Genomic DNA, 15,151 nt, shown 5'->3' on the forward strand with positions numbered 1-15,151 from the left:
ATGTTTTAGTAGCAGCACCACAATGTTTTGGTAGCAGCACCACAATGTTTTGGTAGCAGCACCACAATGACATCATTCTCTTCATTGCAACAACAGATGTTAGTGTTGATGAAACATATGTTTATTATTGTCATTTAGTCCTTCAATAAAATGTTGAACGTACTGGACAACTTGTCTTTTAGTAGGAAGTAAACAAACAAACAAACAAAGACTCCTAATTAGTCTGCAATAACATATTTTGTCATTTATATTTTCTACACATTATGAGGGACAAACTGTAAAAATGGATTCATAATCAACTTGTTCATTTACTGTTAATATCTGCTTATTTTCTCTTTTAACATGTTCTATCTACACTTCTGATCAAATGTAATAATCACTTATTCTTCTCTTCTTTGATACTTGACATGACTTTTGGATGATACCACACATTTAGGTATGGATCATGTTGATACCAAGTAGTTCCAGGATCATACATTGGTCATATTCAAAGTCCAGGGACGAACTTACTGACTTTATAAATATAATATACATTTTAAAAAAAAGGAAAAAAGATCCTGTGACGATAAAAAATATTGATGTAATCAGAGTAGTATTGTATCTTGTACTTGGTATCATTACAGTGGATGTCAGGTGTAGATCCACACATGGCGTTTGTTTACATTGTGACGGGGGTAAGCTACAGTCTCCTCCTACGTTGTGTACTGAAGCATGTTTAGCTATTCCTCTTCCTGCAGTGATAATGCTACTTGTAAGTAACTTACTTTATTCATTGCCATGGAGACCAGGATTAGTGATTTAGAAGTAGCTAAAACACTGTGGATGGATGTTAGCTGCATGTCTTAAAGCAGCTCTTCCAGAGGATATTTCGGTGCTATAACTTCACTTTTATCTTGACTTTGTACAACAAAATGTTTCCATTTTCCCTTTTCTGTCTACACACTGTGTCTGCTTGGAAGTACTCTGTGTGTGTGCGCTGCCATACATGCTCCTCTGCTCCTAAAAGCAGCAATGACAACACACCGTCATGCCTGTAAAAATAAAATATGGGGAAGCGGTACTTTTCAAAGAGAGTATAGTACCGTGTTGGATTCATTAGTACGGTGGTAGTCTAGTAGTAGTAGTAGCGCTACACCGTCCAACCCTAGGACCTTCTAAAGATGTCTTGTTCCTGTTCACTGTGATGAGTGTCAGTGGAGGACTCACACTCTCTCGGATCATGGGGTCCAGCAGGTAGTTGTAAGGACAGAAAATGATGTGGGAGCTGTGCAGGAGTTCACGAGCAGCGTAGTAAGGACAAGCACGAAGACGTTTGCCCAGGGACACCAAGTCCTCGATGTCCCAGGCCTGTTGTAGACCATGGACTGACTGCAGGTCGCTCTGGTGGCTCATCTTCTTTACTGCATGATGGTAACGGCACGACTTGCCCTAACAAGTACAAACATGATACACAATGATCACTACAACTATAGTCTTACTGCATGGACCTCTGAAAGACACTACAACTATAGTCTTACTGCATGGACCTCTGAAAGACACTACAACTATAGTCTTACTGCATGGACCTCTGAAAGACACTACAACTACATGGACCTCTGAAAGACACTAACAACTATAGTCCTTACTGCATGGACCTCTGAAAGACACTACAACTATGAAGTCTTACTGCATGGGACCTCTGAAAGACACTACAACTATAGTCCTTAACTGCATGGACCTCTGAAAGACACTACAACTATAGTCTTACTGCATGGACCTCTGAAAGACACTACAACTATAGTCTTACTGCATGGACCTCTGAAAGACACTACAACCTATAGTCTTACTGCATGGACCTCTGAAAGACATACAACTATAGTCTTACTGCATGGACCTCTGAAAGACACTACAACTATAGTCTTACTGCATGGACCTCTGAAAGAACACTACAACTATAGTCTTACTGCATGGACCTCTGAAAGACACTACAACTATAGTCTTACTGCATGGACCTCTGAAAGACACTACAACTATAGTCTTACTGCATGGACCTCTGAAAGACACTACAACTATAGTCTTACTGCATGGACCTCTGAAAGACACTACAACTATAGTCTTACTGCAATGGACCTCTGAAAGACACTACAACTATAGTCTTACTGCATGGACCTCTGAAAGACACTACAACTATAGTCTTACTGCATGGACCTCTGAAAGACACTACAACTATAGTCTTACTGCATGGACCTCTGAAAGACACTACAACTATAGTCTTACTGCATGGACCTCTGAAAGACACTACAACTATAGTCTTACTGCATGGACCTCTGAAAGACACTACAACTATAGTCTTACTGCATGGACCTCTGAAGACACTACAACTATAGTCTTACTGCATGGACCTCTGAAAGACACTACAACTATAGTCTTACTGCATGGACCTCTGAAAGACATACAACTATAGTCTTACTGCATGGACCTCTGAAAGACACTACAACTATAGTCTTACTGCATGGACCTCTGAAAGACACTACAACTATAGTCTTACTGCATGGACCTCTGAAAGACACTACAACTATAGTCTTACTGCATGGACCTCTGAAAGACACTACAACTATAGTCTTACTGCATGGACCTCTGAAAGACACTACAACTATAGTCTTACTGCATGGACCTCTGAAAGACACTACAACTATAGTCTTACTGCATGGACCTCTGAAAGACACTACAACTATAGTCTTACTGCATGGACCTCTGAAAGACACTACAACTATAGTCTTACTGCATGGACCTCTGAAAGACACTTACAACTATAGTCTTACTGCATGGACCTCTGAAAGACACTACAACTATAGTCTTACTGCATGGACCTCTGAAAGACATTACAACTATAGTCTTACTGCATGGACCTCTGAAAGACACTACAACTATAGTCTTACTGCATGGACTCTGAAAGACATTACAACTATAGTCTTACTGCATGGACCTCTGAAAGACACTACAACTATAGTCTTACTGCATGGACCTCTGAAAGACACTACAACTATAGTCTTACTGCATGGACCTCTGAAAGACACTACAACTATAGTCTTACTGCATGGACCTCTGAAAGACACTACAACTATAGTCTTACTGCATGGACCTCTGAAAGACACTACAACTATAGTCTTACTGCATGGACCTCTGAAAGACACTACAACTATGGTCTTACTGCATGGACCTCTGAAAGACACTACAACTATAGTCTTACTGCATGGACCTCTGAAAAGACACTACAACTATAGTCCTTACTGCATGGACCTCTGAAAGACACTACAACTATAGTCTTACTGCATGGACCTCTGAAAGACACTACAACTATAGTCTTACTGCATGGACCTCTGAAAGACACTACAACTATAGTCTTACTGCATGGACCTCTGAAAGACATTACAACTATAGTCTTACTGCATGGACCTCTGAAAGACATTACAACTATAGTCTTACTGCATGGACCTCTGAAAGACATTACAACTATGGTCTTACTGCATGGACCTCTGAAAGACATTACAACTATGGTCTTACTGCATGGACCTCTGAAAGACACTACAACTATAGTCTTACTGCATGGACCTCTGAAAGACATTACAACTATAGTCTTACTGCATGGACCTCTGAAAGACATTACAACTATAGTCTTACTGCATGGACCTCTGAAAGACACTACAACTATAGTCTTACTGCATGGACCTCTGAAAGACACTACAACTATAGTCTTACTGCATGGACCTCTGAAAGACACTACAACTATAGTCTTACTGCATGGACCTCTGAAAGACATTACAACTATAGTCTTACTGCATGGACCTCTGAAAGACACTACAACTATAGTCTTACTGCATGGACCTCTGAAAGACACTACAACTATAGTCTTACTGCATGGACCTCTGAAAGACATTACAACTATAGTCTTACTGCATGGACCTCTGAAAGACACTACAACTATAGTCTTACTGCATGGACCTCTGAAAGACATTACAAACTATAGTCTTACTGCATGGACCTCTGAAAGACACTTACAACTATAGTCTTACTGCATGGACCTCTGAAAGACACTACAACTATAGTCTTACTGCATGGACCTCTGAAAGACACTACAACTATAGTCTTACTGCATGGACCTCTGAAAGACATTACAACTATAGTCTTACTGCATGGACCTCTGAAAGACACTACAACTATAGTCTTACTGCATGGACCTCTGAAAGACACTACAACTATAGTCTTACTGCATGGACCTCTGAAAGACACTACAACTATAGTCTTACTGCATGGACCTCTGAAAGACACTACAACTATAGTCTTACTGCATGGACCTCTGAAAGACACTACAACTATAGTCTTACTGCATGGACCTCTGAAAGACACTACAACTATAGTCTTACTGCATGGACCTCTGAAAGACACTACAACTATAGTCTTACTGCATGGACCTCTGAAAGACACTACAACTATAGTCTTACTGCATGGACCTCTGAAAGACACTACAACTATAGTCTTACTGCATGGACCTCTGAAAGACATTACAACTATAGTCTTACTGCATGGACTCTGAAAGACACTACAACTATAGTCTTGCTGCATGACCTCTGAAAGACATTACAACTATAGTCTTACTTGCATGGACCTCTGAAAGACACTACAACTATAGTCTTACTGCATGGACCTCTGAAAGACACTACAAACTATAGTCTTACTGCATGGACCTCTGAAAGACAATACAACTATAGTCTTACTGCATGGACCTCTGAAAGACATTACAACTATAGTCTTACTGCATGGACCTCTGAAAGACACTACAACTATAGTCTTACTGCATGGACCTCTGAAAGACACTACAACTATAGTCTTACTGCATGGACCTCTGAAAGACACTACAACTATAGTCTTACTGCATGGACCTCTGAAAGACACTACAACTATAGTCTTACTGCATGGACCTCTGAAAGACACTACAACTATAGTCTTACTGCATGGACCTCTGAAAGACACTACAACTATAGTCTTACTGCATGGACCTCTGAAGACACTACAACTATAGTCTTACTGCATGGACCTCTGAAAGACACTACAACTATAGTCTTACTGCATGGACCTCTGAAAGACATTACAACTATAGTCTTACTGCATGGACCTCTGAAAGACACTACAACTATAGTCTTACTGCATGGACCTCTGAAAGACTACTTAACTAAAACTATAGTCTTACTGCATGGACCTCTGAAAGACACTTACAACTATAGTCTTACTGCATGGACCTCTGAAAGACACTACAACTATAGTCTTACTGCATGGACCTCTGAAAGACACTACAACTATAGTCTTACTGCATGGACCTCTGAAAGACACTACAACTATAGTCTTACTGCATGGACCTCTGAAAGACACTACAACTATAGTCTTACTGCATGGACCTCTGAAAGACACTACAACTATAGTCTTACTGCATGGGACCTCTGAAAGACACTACAACTATAGTCTTACTGCATGGACCTCTGAAAGACACTACAACTATAGTCTTACTGCATGGACCTCTGAAAGACACTACAACTATAGTCTTACTGCATGGACCTCTGAAAGACATTACAACTATAGTCTTACTGCATGGACCTCTGAAAGACATTACAACTATAGTCTTACTGCATGGACCTCTGAAGACACTACAACTATAGTCTTACTGCATGGACCTCTGAAAGACACTACAACTATAGTCTTACTGCATGGACCTCTGAAAGACACTACAACTATAGTCTTACTGCATGGACCTCTGAAAGACACTACAACTATAGTCTTACTGCATGGACCTCTGAAAGACACTACAACTATAGTCTTACTGCATGGACCTCTGAAAGACACTACAACTATAGTCTTACTGCATGGACCTCTGAAAGACACTACAACTATAGTCTTACTGCATGGACCTCTGAAAGACACTTACAACTATAGTCTTACTGCATGGACCTCTGAAAGACATTACAACTAATAGTCTTACTGCATGGACCTCTGAAAGACATTACAACTATAGGTCTTACTGCATGGACCTCTGAAAGACATTACAACTATAGTCTTACTGCATGGACCTCTGAAAGACATTACAACTATAGGTCTTACTGCATGGACCTCTGAAAGACATTACAACTATAGTCTTACTGCATGGACCTCTGAAAGACACTACAACTATAGTCTTACTGCATGGACCTCTGAAAGACACTACAACTATAGTCTTACTGCATGGACCTCTGAAAGACACTACAACTATAGTCTTACTGCATGGACCTCTGAAAGACACTACAACTATAGTCTTACTGCATGGACCTCTGAAAGACACTACAACTATAGTCTTACTGCATGGACCTCTGAAAGACACTACAACTATAGTCTTACTGCATGGACCTCTGAAAGACACTACAACTATAGTCTTACTGCATGGACCTCTGAAAGACATTACAACTATAGTCTTACTGCATGGACCTCTGAAAGACACTTACAACTATAGTCTTACTGCATGACTCTGAAAGACATTACAACTATAGTCTTACTGCATGGACCTCTGAAAGACACTACAACTATAGTCTTACTGCATGGACCTCTGAAAGACACTACAACTATAGTCTTACTGCATGGACCTCTGAAAGACACTACAACTATAGTCTTACTGCATGGACCTCTGAAAGACACTACAACTATAGTCTTACTGCATGGACCTCTGAAAGACACTACAACTATAGTCTTACTGCATGGACCTCTGAAAGACACTACAACTATAGTCTTACTGCATGGACCTCTGAAAGACACTACAACTATAGTCTTACTGCATGGACCTCTGAAAGACATTACAACTATAGTCTTACTGCATGGACCTCTGAAAGACACTACAACTATAGTCTTACTGCATGGACCTCTGAAAGACATTACAACTATAGTCTTACTGCATGGACTTCTGAAAGACACTACAACTATAGTCTTGCTGCATGGACCTCTGAAAGACATTACAACTATAGTCTTACTGCATGGACCTCTGAAAGACACTACAACTATAGTCTTACTGCATGGACCTCTGAAAGACACTACAACTATAGTCTTACTGCATGGACCTCTGAAAGACATTACAACTATAGTCTTACTGCATGGACCTCTGAAAGACATTACAACTATAGTCTTACTGCATGGACCTCTGAAAGACACTACAACTATAGTCTTACTGCATGGACCTCTGAAAGACACTACAACTATAGTCTTACTGCATGGACCTCTGAAAGACATTACAACTATAGTCTTACTGCATGGACCTCTGAAAGACACTACAACTATAGTCTTACTGCATGGACCTCTGAAAGACACTACAACTATAGTCTTACTGCATGGACCTCTGAAAGACACTACAACTATAGTCTTACTGCATGGACCTCTGAAGACACTACAACTATAGTCTTACTGCATGGACCTCTGAAAGACATTACAACTATAGTCTTACTGCATGTAGCCCACATCTCCACTAATCTTCTCATTAGGCAAAGACGTCTCCACTAATCTTGTCAGTGTTGCATGAAGTCTCACATCTTTTCCTTCTCTCAGTTCCTTGCAGAGTTCGTTGCGGTGTGGGTGAGGAGCCACCTGGGAGTTGACACAGGTGTGTTCCCTGCTGGACAAGATGTCATGGGAGTCGTGCAGTATGCAGAGCGTCTCAGCTCGTGCGCCACCTGAGTGATCTGTTTGTGTGTGCGTGTGCCAAAGAAGATCTTTGGGACCTTCTTGGTGCCGTCTCCATCTTTTACTTTGCCTTTGGCTGCAGCACACGGGCACTGGCAGCACTCAGGAGACTGAGGGCAAAACATCCCAAAAGGAGATTACAACGTGTAAACATTAACATATTCAAAATGTCATTTTATTTCAAATAGACATGCGAAAGATGAGATATACACACAAAAAAATACTATATTATTTTGTATATTGTGTTGTTATGTGGCCTGCAAACATTGTCATTTAACAATCATTTAACTTGAACTGTATATATACACATATATATATATATATATTTATAAAACATATACAAAAACATATATATACACATTTATACATACACACATTATATAAATATATATACATATATCTATAAATATACACATATATATGAATACATACATATACATTAATATATGTGTATATATATATATATAATATATATATATATAAATATGTATATATACACGTATATATACGTGTATATATACACCACAAAAGTGATCATGTGAGACAAATCCTCCCAGAAGTCCCTATTAGGTGGGGTTTGTCGCCATCCAGTGGATAAAATGAACATTGCACATTTAGAATGTACAGCAAATGATTTCATTCCTAAAAAGTATTAAAAATAAAACGTATTGATCATCTTTTTTGCAAACTGCACATAACTATTCTGTCCTTTGGTCAGACGACACAAATATGTATTGAGTGAGCCTGTTTAAAAAATATTAAATACAATAACAAAAACATATAACTAATTATGGCGCTGCTGCTTAGAAAACATTTCTGTTTTTGTTGTTTATTTTTAGTTTGATCTTTAGTGTTTGACTAAAGCTGCATCTGTTTAGCTTCTAAAACTTGTAGATCATCCTCCTTATGTTCAGGCTCAAAAACAGAAGTTTCTGGATCATCATTTGTCCCAAAGTAGTCTTTGTTGTCTCTCATCAAGTCTGACATGCTTAGTAGTCTTGTTGATGTTGAAGGGAAAGTAACATTGTGATGTGAAATTAATACTTAAAATGATCAAAATATGTCAATATTACATGTTATTATGAATGTTACTACATGACATATATACGTACATCATGTATATATTACATGTTATTATGAATGTTACTAGATACTACATATATACTTAGTGTGTTTATAAAATATGTAAATATTACATGTTATTATGAATGTTACTACAAAGCATATATACTTAAAGTGTGTATATAAAATATGTAAATATTACATGTTATTATGAATGTTATTACATGACATATATACTTAGTGTGTATATAATCTATGTAAATATTACATGTTTTTATGAATGTTACAAGATACTACATATGTTCTTACAGCGTGTATATAAACTATGTAAATATTACATGTTGTTATGAATGTTACTACAAGGCATATATACTTAAAGTGTGTATATAAAATATGTAAATATTACATGTTATTATGAATGTTACTACAAGGCATATATACTTAAAGTGTGTATATAAAATATGTAAATATTACATGTTATGAATGTTATTACATGACATATATACTTAGTGTGTATATAATCTATGTAAATATTACATGTTTTTATGAATGTTACAAGATACTACATATGTACTTACAGCGTGTATATAAACTATGTAAATATTACATGTTGTTATGAATGTTACTAGATACTACATATGTACTTACAGCGTGTATATAAACTATGTAAATATTACATGTTGTTATGAATGTTACTAGATACTACATATGTACATACAGCATGTATATAAAACCTTGGCTGTTTTTACAGGCTGAATAGAGGAACTCCCATTAGCTCCATTGCTAGTTGACTTTTGCTAAAGTTTATTTATGAATTAGAAAGCATTAAAAAAAAGCAAAACATGTGTTCCTGACTGACATAAGGACTGTGAATGATAGACACAATTCCCAAAAAATGTAGTTACCCTTTAAGTAAACTCAGCAAACAATCACTTTCATTCATTCATCACTTGAAGTAATGTACATGTTTACTGTAGCAGGTTGATGCAGTATAATTGCATGTTTGTGATGAATATCAATATTGACATGATGTGACAATAATGTACATGTATACTGTAGCAGGCTGATAATGATAATTGTTATGAAGGAAGTATATCAATATAGTGACAATAATGTACATGTTTACTGTACTCACAGAGCAAGAAGACAAAAAATCAGCTGGACGGCTTTTAGGTGTCACGGGAAGACTCTGAGAACTTTCCAGCTGTGGCGTCTCTTCTAGAAACACCACCCCCTAAAACACAACATGAAGTCAATAACATTATATAGCGCTTTTTCTCTAGAGACTCATAGCGCTTTACATGGTTAAAGCCATTATAAGCAGGTGGGTCAAGTGTCTTGCCCAAGGACACAACGGCAGAAGTGGGGGTCGAACCTGGAACCCTCAAGTTGCTGGCACGGTCGCTCTACCACCTGAGCCACGCCGCCTCAACATGTTTACTTGGCTGGCTCCGGCAACAATCACTCACACAAACTTCACAGTATATACTTGTAATACCATTAATATACTTGTAATAACATGGTACAAAGGTAATAAGATATACATGGAATAACATGAATATACATGTATTAACGTGAATATACATGTAATAACATGAATATACATGAAATAACATTAATATATTTCTAATAACATGGTACAAAGGTAATAAGATATATTTGTAATAACATGAATATACATAATATAACATGAATATAGATGTAATAACAATATATAATGGTAATAAGATGACTATAGACGTACTAACATGGTACAAAGGTAATAAGATGAATATACGTGTAATAAGATGAACATAGATGTACTAACATGGTGTAATAAGATGACTATAGATGTACTAACATGGTACAAAGGTAATAAGAAGATATGCATGTAATAAGATGAGGATATGAAGTTATTACAGTAGATTGACATTAGAAAAGAAGTGTAAAATAAAGAATAAATGACCTTTTGTTCAGCAGTGCGAATACGTTTCTTCTTTGGCTGGAAATCATCTTGGTCAGCGGTGATGAGGAGATGAGAAATGTCAGCCCACTTTTTCCTGGGAACTGACAAACATTCACCAAATAAAGAACAATATTCTTTGTAGTATTAAAGACTGTACTTGCTACTTTACTCAGTACATTAAAGAAAATCAAGTTCTTTTCCTACATTAAGATTGTAATTACATTTTTTAAGTGCCGCCCTCCTCATAGAATTTGTTCTATGAATACGAGCGCTGTCAATAATAACTGATCAATGACAAGTCAGTGATGGGATCAATGACATGTCAGTGATGGGATCAATAAGACGTCAGTGATGGGATCAATAACACGTCAGTGATGGGATCAATAACACGTCAGTGATGGGATCAATAACACGTCAGTGATGGGATCAATGACACGTCAGTGATGGGATCAATAAGACGTCAGTGATGGGATCAATGACACGTCAGTGATGGGATCAATGACACGTCAGTGATGGGATCAATAACACGTCAGTGATGGGATCAATAACACGTCAGTGATGGGATCAATAAGACGTCGGTGATGGGATCAATAAGACGTCGGTGACGGGATCAATAACACGTCGGTGATGGGATCAATAACACGTCGGTGACGGGATCAATAACACGTCGGTGATGGGATCAATAACACGTCGGTGATGGGATCAATAACACGTCGGTGATGGGATCAATAACACGTCGGTGATGGGATCAATAACACGTCGGTGATGGGATCAATAACACGTCGGTGATGGGATCAATGACACGTCAGTGATGGGATCAATAACACGTCAGTGATGGGATCAATAACACGTCAGTGATGGGATCAATAACACGTCAGTGATGGGATCAATGACACGTCAGTGATGGGATCAATAACACGTCAGTGATGGGATCAATAACACGTCAGTGATGGGATCAATAACACGTCAGTGATGGGATCAATAACACGTCAGTGATGGGATCAATAACACGTCAGTGATGGGATCAATAACACGTCAGTGATGGGATCAATAACACGTCAGTGATGGGATCAATAACACGTCAGTGATGGGATCAATAACACGTCAGTGATGGGATCAATAACACGTCAGTGATGGGATCAATAACACGTCAGTGATGGGATCAATAACACGTCAGTGATGGGATCAATAAGACGTCAGTGATGGGATCAATAACACGTCAGTGATGGGATCAATAACACGTCAGTGATGGGATCAATAACACGTCAGTGATGAGATCAATAACACGTCAGTGATGGGATCAATGACACGTCAGTGATGGGATCAATGACACGTCAGTGATGGGATCAATGACACGTCAGTGATGGGATCAATGACACGTCAGTGATGAGATCAATAACACGTCAGTGATGGGATCAATAACACGTCAGTGATGGGATCAATAACACGTCAGTGATGGGATCAATGACACGTCAGTGATGGGATCAATGACACGTCAGTGATGAGATCAATAACACGTCAGTGATGGGATCAATGACACGTCAGTGATGGGATCAATAACACGTCAGTGATGGGATCAATAACACGTCAGTGATGGGATCAATAACACGTCAGTGATGGGATCAATAACACGTCAGTGATGGGATCAATAACACGTCAGTGATGGGATCAATAACACGTCAGTGATGGGATCAATAAGACGTCAGTGATGGGATCAATGACACGTCAGTGATGGGATCAATAACACGTCAGTGATGGGATCAATGACACGTCAGTGATGGGATCAATGACACGTCAGTGATGAGATCAATAACACGTCAGTGATGGGATCAATAACACGTCAGTGATGGGATCAATAACACGTCAGTGATGGGATCAATAACACGTCAGTGATGGGATCAATAACACGTCAGTGATGGGATCAATGACACGTCAGTGATGGGATCAATGACACGTCAGTGATGAGATCAATAACACGTCAGTGATGGGATCAATAACACGTCAGTGATGGGATCAATAACACGTCAGTGATGGGATCAATAACACGTCAGTGATGGGATCAATGACACGTCAGTGATGAGATCAATGACACGTCAGTGATGGGATCAATGACACGTCAGTGATGAGATCAATAACACGTCAGTGATGGGATCAATGACACGTCAGTGATGGGATCAATAACACGTCAGTGATGGGATCAATAACACGTCAGTGATGGGATCAATAACACGTCAGTGATGGGATCAATAACACGTCAGTGATGGGATCAATAAGACGTCAGTGATGGGATCAATGACACGTCAGTGATGGGATCAATAACACGTCAGTGATGGGATCAATGACACGTCAGTGATGGGATCAATGACACGTCAGTGATGAGATCAATAACACGTCAGTGATGGGATCAATAACACGTCAGTGATGGGATCAATGACACGTCAGTGATGGGATCAATAACACGTCAGTGATGGGATCAATAACACGTCAGTGATGGGATCAATAACACGTCAGTGATGGGATCAATGACACGTCAGTGATGAGATCAATGACACGTCAGTGATGGGATCAATGACACGTCAGTGATGAGATCAATAACACGTCAGTGATGGGATCAATAACACGTCAGTGATGGGATCAATAACACGTCAGTGATGGGATCAATGACACGTCAGTGATGAGATCAATAACACGTCAGTGATGGGATCAATAACACGTCAGTGATGGGATCAATAACACGTCAGTGATGGGATCAATGACACGTCAGTGATGAGATCAATGACACGTCAGTGATGGGATCAATGACACGTCAGTGATGAGATCAATAACACGTCAGTGATGGGATCAATGACACGTCAGTGATGGGATCAATAACACGTCAGTGATGGGATCAATAACACGTCAGTGATGGGATCAATAACACGTCAGTGATGGGATCAATAACACGTCAGTGATGGGATCAATAACACGTCAGTGATGGGATCAATAACACGTCAGTGATGGGATCAATAAGACGTCAGTGATGGGATCAATGACACGTCAGTGATGGGATCAATAACACGTCAGTGATGGGATCAATGACACGTCAGTGATGGGATCAATGACACGTCAGTGATGAGATCAATAACACGTCAGTGATGGGATCAATAACACGTCAGTGATGGGATCAATAACACGTCAGTGATGGGATCAATAACACGTCAGTGATGGGATCAATAACACGTCAGTGATGGGATCAATGACACGTCAGTGATGGGATCAATGACACGTCAGTGATGAGATCAATAACACGTCAGTGATGGGATCAATAACACGTCAGTGATGGGATCAATAACACGTCAGTGATGGGATCAATGACACGTCAGTGATGGGATCAATAACACGTCAGTGATGGGATCAATGACACGTCAGTGATGAGATCAATAACACGTCAGTGATGGGATCAATAACACGTCAGTGATGGGATCAATAACACGTCAGTGATGGGATCAATGACACGTCAGTGATGGGATCAATGACACGTCAGTGATGGGATCAATGACACGTCAGTGATGGGATCAATAACACGTCAGTGATGGGATCAATAACACGTCAGTGATGGGATCAATAACACGTCAGTGATGGGATCAATAACACGTCAGTGATGGGATCAATAACACGTCAGTGATGGGATCAATAACACGTCAGTGATGGGATCAATAAGACGTCAGTGATGGGATCAATGACACGTCAGTGATGGGATCAATAACACGTCAGTGATGGGATCAATGACACGTCAGTGATGGGATCAATGACACGTCAGTGATGAGATCAATAACACGTCAGTGATGGGATCAATAACACGTCAGTGATGGGATCAATAACACGTCAGTGATGGGATCAATAACACGTCAGTGATGGGATCAATAACACGTCAGTGATGGGATCAATGACACGTCAGTGATGGGATCAATGACACGTCAGTGATGAGATCAATAACACGTCAGTGATGGGATCAATAACACGTCAGTGATGGGATCAATAACACGTCAGTGATGGGATCAATGACACGTCAGTGATGGGATCAATAACACGTCAGTGATGGGATCAATGACACGTCAGTGATGAGATCAATAACACGTCAGTGATGGGATCAATAACACGTCAGTGATGGGATCAATAACACGTCAGTGATGGGATCAATAACACGTCAGTGATGGGATCAATAACACGTCAGTGATGGGATCAATAACACGTCAGTGATGGGATCAATAACACGTCAGTGATGGGATCAATAACTAGCTGATCAATGACACAATATTGCAAAGATGAGTGACTGTGTACTTAATTACTTGCAATATTGTTCAAAAATGAGGTTCTATTTTAAGTTCATTTGAGTTATGAAAGCATGTAATAATTGTCATTAATCAGCATTCATCT

General features: G+C 39.3%; 1 pseudogene; it reads right to left on the bottom strand.

Annotated features, from left to right (window-relative positions):
- Positions 1–15,151, bottom strand: part of LOC133564822 (Fanconi anemia group J protein homolog) — a 54,926-nt pseudogene that overhangs the window by 30,588 nt on the left and 9,187 nt on the right.

The sequence above is a fragment of the Nerophis ophidion genome, linkage group LG13, assembly GCF_033978795.1.
Source record: "Nerophis ophidion isolate RoL-2023_Sa linkage group LG13, RoL_Noph_v1.0, whole genome shotgun sequence".
NCBI classification, from domain to species: Eukaryota; Metazoa; Chordata; class Actinopteri; order Syngnathiformes; family Syngnathidae; genus Nerophis; species Nerophis ophidion.